The sequence below is a fragment of the Notothenia rossii genome (genome assembly GCF_949606895.1).
Source record: "Notothenia rossii genome assembly, chromosome: 3".
NCBI lineage: Eukaryota > Metazoa > Chordata > Actinopteri > Perciformes > Nototheniidae > Notothenia > Notothenia rossii.
The window spans coordinates 77,477,874-77,491,250 of record NC_136901.1 but is presented as its reverse complement, the minus strand read 5'-3'; the positions used below and the strand labels follow the sequence as shown (position 1 = coordinate 77,491,250).

Genomic DNA, 13,377 nt, shown 5'->3' with positions numbered 1-13,377 from the left:
CTAGTGGTTACTTACTTAGTGTAAACATGTGGTAGTATTTTTCACCAGCTTAATAAAGAAGTGCTGAAAAAACTTAAATCTAAATGAACTGATATATTTTTTTAATGATAAATTGTGGCTATGGTTTATATTACAGTTATAATCAGTCATCTTTGTTGCCAACACTATTTTACCAGCGTCAGTTGTATTTTATGTGCTCTTTTAGAATAAGCATTGGTTCACCTGCATCATAAATACAATAAGTAGCAGGCTAGTAAGTAATGGATATAATGAGTATTATAGATTGTCTTAATGTTAAATGTTACATTGGCAAGGATAAAATGCAGCATTGATCTGTGATGTAGAAAGACAATTAAATGTCAACAGATAAAAGTGATTTGTTTACTTTAATTTAGACCCAAATGACTTCTAATTAAAACAAAACAGATTTTGAGATTGAGGATATGTTTTCCAACTGACTGAGAAAGGTTTGACTGTTTTACCAAAATCATCATTGGGGTCATTTGTTTTCTGAGATGTATATCCCTTAAGACCTTCACTGACTGACTAGTAACACGTATATGTTTTACAGTGATGTTTGTTTTCTTACAGACTAATGAAAAACATAGAGGACGTGGATGGGATGTATTAGTATGCCAGTGAAACAGAGTTTGCTTTTTTATTTATATATACATTTTTTCATTATTCTTGTGTTGTTTGAGTGACCAGTCAAGCATTCTGTATTCTTGAACAGACATGAAATTCCCTTGGCTGAAACATAAACAATGCAACCACATGAGTTTTCACTCACATTGATTTTCTTAGCCAGGTTGTTGTCATGTAATTGTTTGCCATTAGAAGAAAACCGTGTAGTTAGATTTCCATGTTTAATGACTTAAACAAAGCCTTTGAGGCTTCATTAGTTTGCACAGTGGTGCAGACCGAACTAGATTGTCTAAGAAAGAGATTTCAAAGTTAAAGCAAACAAAACTTCCGTCCTCAGGTGATCTGGCGTGTCAAAATGGAAATAAAACATTAAATAATGAAGACAATATAAATCAATTTATAATTAAAACCTGCTTAATCTAAAAACTTTAATTCATACAAATAAATAATAAAACTCCAAGATTCACAGTAATAGTCTAACATTAAAGAAAATATTTTAATGATTTTATTCATGAGCAAAATACTATTCAATGCCTTCATGTATCCTCGCCTCTTATTTTTCCCTCCCTACCATTATAAGTCAGTGCAGTGCCGTGGGATGACATGGATCCCAGCCAGCACTCAGTTCTTTGCACAAGGAGAAGACGAAAAGTTCTCTGTTGTGTTTGATTCACATTCTTTCAGAGTCTTTCTTCAGATCAACACAGCACATCTGTGTCTCTGGCATACAGAGGAAAAGATCGCCCAAATTAGAAAGGAAAAATAAATCCTAACAAAACTCCTGAAGAGCCAATGACCGCAAGCATACAAACTGAAAAGACCTCAGTGGCCGGTTGATATCTGCAAACACATTCTACCCAAAGCCATATTTTAGCAGCAATCAACATAATAATCAGCCTGCTGCATTCACAGATAGCCCAGCGGGTGTTTCGACATTTCTCCAATTTCACAATTTATGGTTGTCATACAAGCAACACTTTCACTTTAGGTGCTAATCCAGCTGCATTCCTAATTCTTGTTAATATGTGAAGTGTTTCCCTGGATGTCATCACCTCTGTGTTTTATGAGCTGAAGAGGGTATTTAGTTCTGAAATATAACTAATACATGCTCAGACAGCCATTGAATTAACAGTAAAATATTATGTCTTGTCAAAAATATCCCACTACACTACGTGAGGTGTCTTATCGTGCCTCATTATATGTATTTGCTTTAGTCAGTGCACTGTAGTTTGTGCATCATTACCAAATGATAGACCATTGTGAACATCCTCTCCCAATTTTACTTAAATTTTAAAGGACATAGTTATTATGCTTTCATTCTGTGAAAATCAAGAAACAAATGGAATAATAATAGGAAATTGCAGTTTGGAAATGATTACAAGCGTGTAAGCTCTCTAGGCAAGAACATGCAGCATCATTGCAAAGGATATTTTTCTCACCCTCTGCCTTTGCATATTTCACACTGGCGTAGTCTTTGGAGATGTAAGTCATACTGAGAGAATTTGACTCTGCATGCTAAAAAGGCATAAATACGTGAGGAAAAAAAAACCTAACCAGCAGATGACCTTATTACACGCAGTGTGTACCATACAGTAGCAATATTGCCTTTATTTGTCATTATTACCCCCCGCCATTACTGTGAGTAGGCGGAATATCAATTTGACAAAGAGGGCCTCTGACAAAATGTTAAGGAGCCCCCCTGTCATGTGAGACACATCCCTACTGTTCTGAGTGAGCCGATATGGCTGTGTTTTACTACTTATGGATATTCAGTGGAAGAGCACAGAGCTGGTCTTGCTGTAATAAGGCATTTACCAATGCAGAGTAGCACTGTGCACTGTGAGAACATATGTTAATGCACTTGGCTGTGGCCAGAGAAACAGCAAGAGATTTCAGGAAAAAAAACACAGGGGACCGGCCTCCTGAAGCACACATTCGCCTTCTACAAAGATATTAATACGACTGCTGCTCAGTGGTGGAAGAGGAAGAAAAATTACCCTGGCAGTGAGGAGAGGTTTGTTTTGGTGATGGTTATGGACCCCAATTGAGGCTGGGGAAGAGAGACAGCTCTGTGCTCAGTGGCTTTTGAATTACATCAGTGGCACACTTTTAACTGACTGCACTGCCAGAAAAACTGACATCAACATATTTGAGAAAGATATGCGTGGAGCAAATGGGGATATGACTGTGAGCCTTGTCTCTGCACTTTATCAATGTTTTACCAAGTCTGTGCCACTGGCTTTGCAAGAAGGATTGTCTCTGTTCCCTCTCAAGACATGACAGTTACAGTACATATTGGAAAGAAGTTGTCAGTTGCAGAAATAAATTCGATAAAATATATGCTGTTTGTATAAGTCACCATTAAGGAACACAGAAGGAGAAATGATGCCATGACCCAGTATTTCATTTTACTTCATCTTCCTGTGAGTTTAGACATGCGTAACTTCCAACAACTGCTGAATAATTAGCTCGGCTTTCACATTTATATGGGTTACATTATACGTGCATTTCACATTTGTAGATCATTTTCTTATTTTATTTTATCAGTCGTAAAACAAATGATTCTTGTGTTCTTGGTTGATGACATGATGCTGTTATTAAGCAACAACTTGTTCTTTTTTCTGTGAATGCAGAGTCCTTCTGTTAACAACTATGTCAGCCAATCTTATGTTCTTTAGCATTTATTTTCACGTCACTGGTAGAAGGGAACATGATAGCAAATGACAGTCAATGAATGATACTGAACAAAAACATCCAAATGTACAATATTTAAAATCTTCTCACAATCATTTACCTTGACAGCGTCAATGAGGCTGTGTTACATTTGAAACAATGATAATTAGTCAAACTTGGCTATTAAAGTGTACTCGTTATTCATATTAAACTGTTCTCTGTTGACCAGAAACAGTCCCTTTATTTCGCCAATAATGCTTCGATAATTAGGCAATGGATTGGACAGAGATGGTTTTCTTTATTATCAAAACAGGTAACAAAAACGAATGTCTTACAACCACAGTAAATGGTATATAGAGGTCTATTCTAGATTCAAGCATAGTGCACAATGCCTTTCCTCCATGAAAAATATGATACAAATAATCTATGTTGAGTGCTCAGATTACATATCACTGGAAATAGCAACAAATGAAATATTTTTTGAAGCGAAGACCTGTCTACACTTCAGCAGAAAAAAGGGTTTATTCTTAGAGTGAAGTATTATCACTGCTTGTTCACAGTCGTTGGAATGTTAATGTTTAACACGCTTTTTGTGAAATCCTTATGCTTGTGATGATATGTGAAGAATGGCAGTGAATACATTTTGAAACCCAGATCAAAATAAGCTAAATGCCATTGTAACTAACCATTTGACTATCAGAGAGTTTGTTTCAAATTCAAGTCAGAAGCAACTCCCAGTTTTAGGAGATATTTTCCATAAATGTTCTGAAAAAAATCATTAATCTGTGTTATCATTTTGCCTCATGTTTGTCAGAGAATGACAATCATTCTCTCCTTGCTTCAAACATGGGCCTGTGATACAGTATGTCATTGCACATCACAGTCTATGGACAATGGCTCTGCCAGTCTCAATGAAGAAAACTGTCAGATGTTTCAATGGGAGATAGATCAAACGGATGAACATTTCACGCTACTAGTCAATCTCAATAAAAGGAAGTTTTGACACATCAAGGGGCGTTCTATTCTCTTTTCCACCATCTTTCCTCTTTGACAGTACACTTAGTGGCCACTTTATTACATGCACCTCCGCATTAATGCAGCTCACTCCTCCAGACAGTGAGTCAAGCGTAGGTGACTCACTATGCAGACAGACTGCATATGCAGACAAGGTTTGGAAGTTTCCTTATGGTCCAGCCAAACCTGACGGCTCCAATATCTCACCAATATCTACAGCAAGTCTAATTTCATTTCAGTCAAATCCTGCATCTCTGTTTGTATCTCACTGACTGGTAGGAGAAATTATATTTTTGGGTTGCTCGTCTGTCCCATTTTGTGAACACTACTTCTTAGGACAGCCTTGAGACAACATTTTCTAATTTGGCAGAATATTGTTCACTTTAACTCAAGGATCAACTGATTTTGGTTATCAAAGGTCAAAAGCAAAGGTTTCTGATAACGCGCATCTGTTCCCTTCTTGTGAAAGTGTATCCTTAATAACACCTGGAGGGATTTTTATTTCATCCATCAAAGACGGCCAGTGAGACTGAAGGAATAACTTAATACATCGTGGTGGCTGAAGGATGGAGTTCAAGGTCCCACAGGGCTTACAAAACTATCTTCTTGCCATCCCTAAGAATTAATACGTTAATTATGACACAATTCCAGGCAAATAGTAGTAGTAGTATCAAATTAATAAGTGATGACATTTTATATCCAAAAGGTGGTCAATGTCAAAGCATAATGTTCTGCAAAAACACTTTTCTGGCCATTATTCAATGCCATAACTAAGAAACAGAATGGTAGATTCTGGCCATATTACAGAATTGGATAGTGAATTGTTCACCCTAATCTTGGGAGTCCCCTTGAAACGGCAGTGATCATTTAGAACTTTTGTGCTCTCTGAGTTGAAGATTTGTGTGAAGCTTCCACAATTTAAATGTTTTAGCTTTTTTCATCATATCATTCATATTTGAAGCATTTTCTACTATCATGACTTTAGCTTTGTGTTCTATCACATACGGATTTGTATGGAGTTTTTTTGTTCTCATTAATCGACTTACAGCGGAACAAGATCAACAAAGCTTAAAATATAACGAGACAAGTCAAGTGATTGTTACTGACGTATCTCTATGTCTTAAATCCCCAAAAATACCTCAAGGGGCTTCCAGTTCTAACCAGTTCTAACCTGATCATTTGGTTGCCCTTGCTGAACAGCTTGTATAGATCGCTGACTCCAAACCATGATGCCACCAACCCACACACCACGGCACACCACGGCAAAGCAAAGAACACTGGCTACCACAGACTAATAGAAGCTCTGCAGGAGCATGTTGCACACACTAGAGGATCTGAGTCACCCCAGGAAGAACAGACTGCTCTGTCCCTTCTGAAGAGGGCTTCATCTTTGTGAATCGTGTCCAATTTCATTTTTTTTTTACTATGTGGACCCCAAGGTTCCTACATGAGTCCCCTCTATTCACCTACAGTACTCTCCCTCAATAAAAATCAGCAGGGTGTCTCCCGTTCTTCTGGTTGTACACCACAAGCTCAATAGTCTGTGGATGTTTAGCTTCAGGTTATTTTTGTAACTCTTATTGTTGTATCAGTCTTCTGTACTTCTCTGTAAAAAGTCTCTATGTGAAGACAGCATGTTTCTCAAAGAAGTTATAGTATATTGTCACTGGAATCACATATGTTAATATGGTGATAACTACTGTAACACCAAAAAATATAATTTATTTGCTTTATTTAATCAAACTTTCACTATGAGATTGAACATACGTGGATGCTAAGAGAAAATTGACTAACTAATGGGGTCAACAAATTGTGGTAATTTGAGTTTTTATTGATTCTGACGTGCCATACAGGATGAGGAAAACTCAATCTCTTTAAGAGCATAGATGATATTTGTTAATGTTGCAATATGAATATGGTCAAAACCTGATTGTATGATTATACGGCTTCTCCTATCTGATGTAAACATCATAGGGTTTTTATTTCATTAATCATTTAATATTTTGTTTTACTTTAATGCTATTAGAAATAAGTGTAATGATAAGAGTTAGAATGTATAACATAAATAATAAAAAGGGCACTTAAAAAAACTATTTCCTGAAACCATGAAACCCCCCTGCTCAAATGGTACAGTCCAAGCTCCGTAAAGCCCGTTGGGAGCTCACTCTTGCTGTTTGGCAGAACGGACCCATTTCTATAAGGTAAATGAATACAATGGAGCTCATTAACAAACTTTTCCCTGTGTCTTTTTACTTTATTCCTCTGCTTTACCCAGCTATGGCTAAAAGGGAAACATGCTTTTGGTTTTATTAAGGTAATGCATTGTTACAGCTGCACCTGACATGCTACTACCAAACAAGACACAAATGAACGTACAGCGCTCTATGTGACATGTGCTTATTGAGGAGAAAATCTGAGGCGAAAAAAAGCTTTTTGATAGTAAAGAGGCATCAATGCCGCAAAACAGGGCACTGGTATTTCCTCACATTGGCATGGGTGAAAATACAGAGCCGAAAGCACATGGTGTTTGATATTACTAACACCAACAATCGCACTTAAATGCAATGCTTAAGTTCTTCTGGTTTAATGCTAATTACTGCCAAATGGGGCTAAAACATGTGCTAGCAATACCCATTAATGGATGGAAAACATTTGTATAGTACAGTAGCTTTAAGGAGAAGTGTATTGAAACGTTGAATTCAATATTCTTGCACACTCAGATAAATACCCTTAGATTAAAAAGCTAAAATGTGCCAACGTGACCATAACTAGGATGCAATTATACACGTTGGATATCCCTTAGAACAAAGTGTTAATCTCTGCAATGCAATTACTAATTGATATTGTAGGAAACAACTTGGAGCGTAAATTAACTCAGGAAAACATCTTAAGTTGGCCAGGTGTTGGTTTACTAATAACATTTTTGCTTTTTGCTATTAACAGTGGACTTTTTTCCAGTGGGTTTTTTCTAGCAAGATGATGTGTCATTTTCTGAAGATGGTTTCAGGAAATTACTTTTCTTTACTTCAATGGTGTGCACAGTCCCCAGATCACAGCCTAATAAAACACTTTGGAGAAGAGGTGAAGTGGGATGTTCACAGAATTCACGCCCCTGAAAAACTGCAAAAACTATTCTGTCAAGTCCGGATAGATCAAGATCCCTACGGGACATGTGTGGCCCCATGTTAAATCTATTCTTCAAAAGTGAAATTACGATCGTGATGTTCAAATAAAAGCCATATACAGTTATACCAAGGTGTACCCAATACAATTGTCAATAAGTGTATTTACAACCACTTGAGACCCCTGGCTGAAATATTCCCCTCCTCCCTTCTTAGCACAGACACCATGACATCCTGGATTTGCATAGTAGTAAAGATCAATGTAGCTCTTGGAGGCTGGTGTGCCACTTATTCAAAAAAAGCTCCCCTTCTTTTCCCTAGTGTACTCTAGAGCAAAAAGGGATTAGCAGGCAGTGAGTGATGTGGGTAAAGAAAGTCAGACACTTCCTCAGCCAGAGTCAACCTCAAAGAGCATTTTGTCCTGTACCTTCTTTTAGTAAAGTACCTGCAACCTTCCTCACATCAGTACTAAATCAAGGTCTGTGTCACACTATTTGATGCTGTTTGATGTCACTTGAGATGTGAAACAAGTAATGGAAGACTAAAGAAAAAGCACACATGCTCTAAAACTGGCATTGCATTTTTTTTCTTCCATCTTCATCTTTAAGCACAAGAGTAATCTTTTTTGTAAGCGATAATCATTAAGTTAGATGTCACTGTGTTATGAAGGATGTCCTTCAAGCCGTGCCTGATTTCAAGGGACAGCTTGACAAAACTCACTTTAAATTTGGTTGGAAGCATGTCTAATTGAATTTTGATACGTAATTAAATCAAGCAATAAATCAGCCCAGATCCCACTGCAACTGACAATTCAACACTCCTGAGCACCACAAGCTAATTATGATGAAGTTATTATCTCAGCCAAAGGGAGTACTCTGAATGGCTCCTTCTGCATCACGGAAAATCTTTTCAACTAGAATGTACTCAACCTTGAGGAAAGGGCATCTCTCGTATTAAGGAACCGGAAGATCCTATAAATGTCACTCGCTTGGTTGGAAATGTTTCCAAGTTGAAACATTGTCCCACTTTGATCAGGTGATTAAAGCCAGCGAATGATTTTGACCCATTTGTACACATCCACATTGATGCAGAAAGGCAGAAATGATTTCATGTGTTGTAAATCAGCAATTATAGCTGGTAGTAATTTCTGTCAATAATCCCTTGATGTGTAGGAAGTGGCTATATTGATTTAACATGGATTAAAAGCATCGTCCTCATCATCTGGTTCCCAGTCTCATATGGTTAATCAATTACATTCCCTTGCGACTTAAGCATGCTTTAGATGCCATGCACCGCGCATGTAATCTCATGACATAAGGTATTAAATAAAGTCTAATTATAACTTTGAAGTCATGTGTCATATCCATCTCTCATAATACCTTCCCTAAGTACACAGATTGGTGTGTCAGGAACAGGGTGTAAAACACATTTTGGTCTGCCACATGATCCTTATAAATAAATAAGTGTAAACTGTGTTTTAATGATCATCATGTTTGAAGCTGCAACATCTTTTACAAACACATAAAGAAGCAAAAATTCCCCAGATAACCACACTAGATCAAGCTGGTATGGTTCCGTAAATGAATCCTCTGCAACAATTACCGGAGTAGCCTCCCTCTGCATAATTTGATGAGCAAAAAGAAAATTGATGAACTTTTTTAATTATTACGCCGCTTGGGATTCTGACACAAGCACCACAGAGAGAGGAGGGGGCTCTCCACTACAGCTGCTAGGGAGTTTTTTTTTCTTCTCCCTTCCCATTTTTTCCTCTTTCCACCTTCCCTTCTTTAATTCACCCAATTTGTCGGTCCAAATGAAACAGCAAAAGGTTAGACTGTGGAGTAATTAACGGCAGCTAGCCTAATGAAATCAGGAGGGGCCGGTACACTGGGAGGATCAATATTTTGCTAAGAGTGAAACAAGAGGGGGTGATTGTCCAGGGGAAGCACATATATAGAGGACCACTTAATAATAATAAGCTGATGGAAAGGCAACATGTTGTCCACTTGTAAATCAAAATTGGCTCGAACGCACTGTGACATTATTGCTGTCTAGTAATTGTGTTAAAGCAAAGTTGGTCCTTGTGCACACTCAAGAAGTGTAAAGGATTTATACCACTCACAGCGGTTTGCTGAGAGGGTTTCCCTTTATTGAATGTCAATAACTACGTCAATACACTTTGGACAACTGAACACCAATGCAGAGGGAAATGGGGATTCTATTTATTTAAGGCTACACTTAAGTATATTGAAGACTTTATTAGCCTTTTTTGATGAGGAGGTGTTTTGTTTGCAACAGTTTTATCACGCTCCCTAAGACATGCTGCGTTCGCCAGAAATATAAGGGATGTCAACTTGAACTCAGCCCACTGTTTCTCGGGTGAGATATGCATGTCGATTGCACACATGAGCAGATGGCGTACGTCAAAGTTTTTTCCACTGTGAATATTTATATTACGAGTGCATATGTTTGCATGTGTGAATATGACACCTGAAGAAACTGTTAATTTTCTTTTAATATTTTAGCTACATCCAGCTCAGGGATAACCACTTGATAGCAGGCTACATGCTTTTCTCCCAATCTCTCTACAAATTGTAGACAGTGGCACTGTCCTAATATTTCTGGAGAACCGAGGTAGTGAGCCACACCAATGACTACCTTAATCTGGCTCAAAACAAATGTGAAATACACAAAGGCAATATTTAGCCGCTTAAGAAACTGGCTAGCTATCCAGCTTCCTGTCCCTTTGCTTCACTCGGTCCTTCTTCACACCTTCAAAGGTATTTACATTACGAAGTCTACTGGAAATGTTCGAGACTATAGAGATGGGAGTTGCAGATCTCATTAGTGTTAAACTATTAGGAGCATGGGGACCCCAGGGATCAGGGGTTTTAAGGTTTTCACTGTAGCTTGAAGTTATCGCATTATAGACTCTTTTAAAACTGTTTTTCACAAACTTGCCTAAAGATGCTAATTTAAATAATTCAACTCTGACGTCATATTCCTGACAGATTCAAGAGGTCAGCCAATTTAGCTATAGGACATATAAACATTTCTTTCTCACTGATTCTATTATGAAGAATATGTATTTGTGAAGCTGGAAATCTGATCATTTTGACACCTGCTCTAGTAATTGCTAAAAATGAGCAGTAGGAAAATGAAGTTGATTGATATTCCAATGTAATGTTGACATGTAGCTTTGTGAGCTTGATGACAGAGAGGTCAGGGGAAAATCCCATCAGAGAAATTGGAATAACAAGACCTGAAAAATCCAGACATAGTTATTTAATTGGCTGTGGGTTTGAAGATGGCTTTAGGGAAACAGTACCTCTGGTTATTATTGTTTGAATACAAGTCTGTTTTGTATGTTTTACACACAGTTTAGGGGCTGAGAACATGTGCTTTTTAATTGTGCTTGAATTCCAAAAATTATGTTTTTAGAGTGTTGCTGTAGGAACACAACATTAGCTAATATAGTTCTCTAAGAATTGTCAATGAATTGTAATTCAAATTTGTAATTAATAATTAGGTTTGCTGTTTCCTCACAATTATTAAGAGATATCTTTCTGTTCTATTCCTTATTTCCTCCCCATACAACAGTTCAGGAATTTCGAGCTATGTATGGTAATAAAATAAATAATTCTCTGGCCAGGTGTTGATATTTTTATTAATTCAGATTATTTTGTATACTATAAATGTAATGATAAATGCAGTGAAGGAAAATTATTAGCGTATCGACAAAATCGGATGGGAATGATCTTTTTAATATCGTTGCTATGCACACAGTGGATTCATTGTCTTTCTCTTGCACACTGCAGGCTCCCGCCATAGATGTAATATTAGCTACCCTCCAGTCACCTACGCACAGCTGGAATGCACTCTTACCTACCTTCTGTCAAGGCCTTTTGATTATTACCCAGTCCTCCTCCTTCTGTGCCAGCCTGCCATGCCATAGCTCAGACCCTCACTGGAGACCAGGGGTTATTGCAGCACTTCAGCCCGTCTCTGGTTGGTACTGTAACTGAGTGCTGGGGAACTCATAGACTGCACTGTATAGTGAGCATGTGCTTCACGCGTGTATAAATGCATTCCATATCATGCTATGCTATATGATTCCTTAAGTCCTACATGCTAGGGCTGCTCGATTATGGCAAAAATCATGATCTCGATTATTTGGGCCAATAATTGATATCACAATTATTAAAAACGATTATCCATTTACTTTGAAAACATCCATTTATTGAAGAAAAAAAAATTGAACAGTACTTTTTTAATAAATAATCGTTTTATTTCGATTATTTTGTTTTCATAATCGTTGCAAGCCAAAATCGTAATTGCGATTAAAAATACGATTAATTGAGCAGCCCTACTACATGCATGTATTCATTGTGCAGCCACTGTATCTCAAAACTGGGATTCATTTGGATACAGAAACAGAACACAATAAGGTCTGGTGTTTTTAATCAATTATTTATCCAATATTTTAATGATCAGAGTGCCTGGGGTGATCAAAGGCTCGGTTCAAGCTCCACTGCCTTTGCTCGCTTAGACATCCCTCTGTACTTTGATGTGGTTCACCAACAAATGCACTTATCTTAAGCATAACTCTCTCTCCCTGGCTTGCATGTGGGTGCTTTGAAACCACTAGTTTGAGAGGCGTATAACAGAGAGAGGGTCACTGACCAATCCTTGCTGAGGAGAAAAAAATAGATATCTCTCTGATTTATGGGCTCCAGCAATCAGATGTACAACTACTATTTTGAATGTCATCTAAGTACGAGACAAGCATAGGTCACCTTCTCAGATCTCCCATGTACATTATCATATATTTAATTGGTTGGCAAGGTCTCTAACTTGAAGTGTGTGTCACAAGACGCTGAATAAAACATTACTTGGAGAAGAAACAACTGCTTGATGGCAGCCTCAAGTAACACCCTTGCTTTAAATGACCAGTCAGTGGATGCAAATGAGTTACTCTTCAAATAGACCTGACAAATGTTGGTGTGCTCAAATATGCAATTATTTATATTAAAAAATCATCTCATATACTCAAACATAAAGTTAAAACATTCATTATCCTTGTCAATTAATTATTAGAGGTTAGTGCTATAGCAGTTCCAGACTTAATGACAGTTCGGTGTAGTGATAAGTACGTTATGAATAATTCTAGCTCATATCAAGGTTATAAGAGCTTTTTATAACCTATATATGTCACCATACAGTATGCACAACATGTTATGTGTTAGATCGTGTCTATATTACATTTTTTTCCAAAGCCTGCATGTGCATTCTCCCTATAATAATTGTATATACAGTATCAACCACACTTACCATTCCTTATCAGAACATTTCAGCATTAAATGTTATGCATGCATGACTTTAGTTGTCTAAATGGTAAACAATTCCCAAATGTCTTAATATGTCTCCACACAAACATGTTGTATATATATATGTGTGTATACATATAGTACAGTCTGTGATAAATACTTTTCAATACAAATGATATCACTGTGCCAGGTAGTTATCTGTCAGAAGCTTGGAGACCTTACTTCTTAATTTAGTTTGGTTCTCCACCCTGAAGCTCCATTTTGTTTTTGATGAATGGCTTTGGTTGTACCGTTATCGCTCAGTTAGTAGCAACATCCCTTAGTGAACAATTATGGCAGGATAATCTGTTGACATGAACTTGTTTCCTGTTCATTGTTTTACCGTTCCACCTCAGCAGTCCTTTCTGCTTCTCCCCCTGTCTCAGTGGCTTCTCCCTGCCAGATTTCTTCTATTTTCTTTGCAAATCAAGTCATGTACTTGGATTATTATACACAGTACAAAGAAAACAAAATTGGTGATTAAAAATTAAATACTCTTATCTCTCTGTGAGTTATCTCAGTCCCCAGAGAGAGGATGCTATTTCGCAGGCTTGCGG

At 37.4% G+C, this 13,377-nt stretch overlaps 1 protein-coding gene across 1 annotated transcript in view; it reads left to right on the top strand.

Annotated features, from left to right (window-relative positions):
* The window catches only part of pcdh11 (protocadherin 11), a 125,568-nt gene that overhangs the window by 56,513 nt on the left and 55,678 nt on the right, over window positions 1–13,377 (top strand). The window lies entirely within an intron of this gene.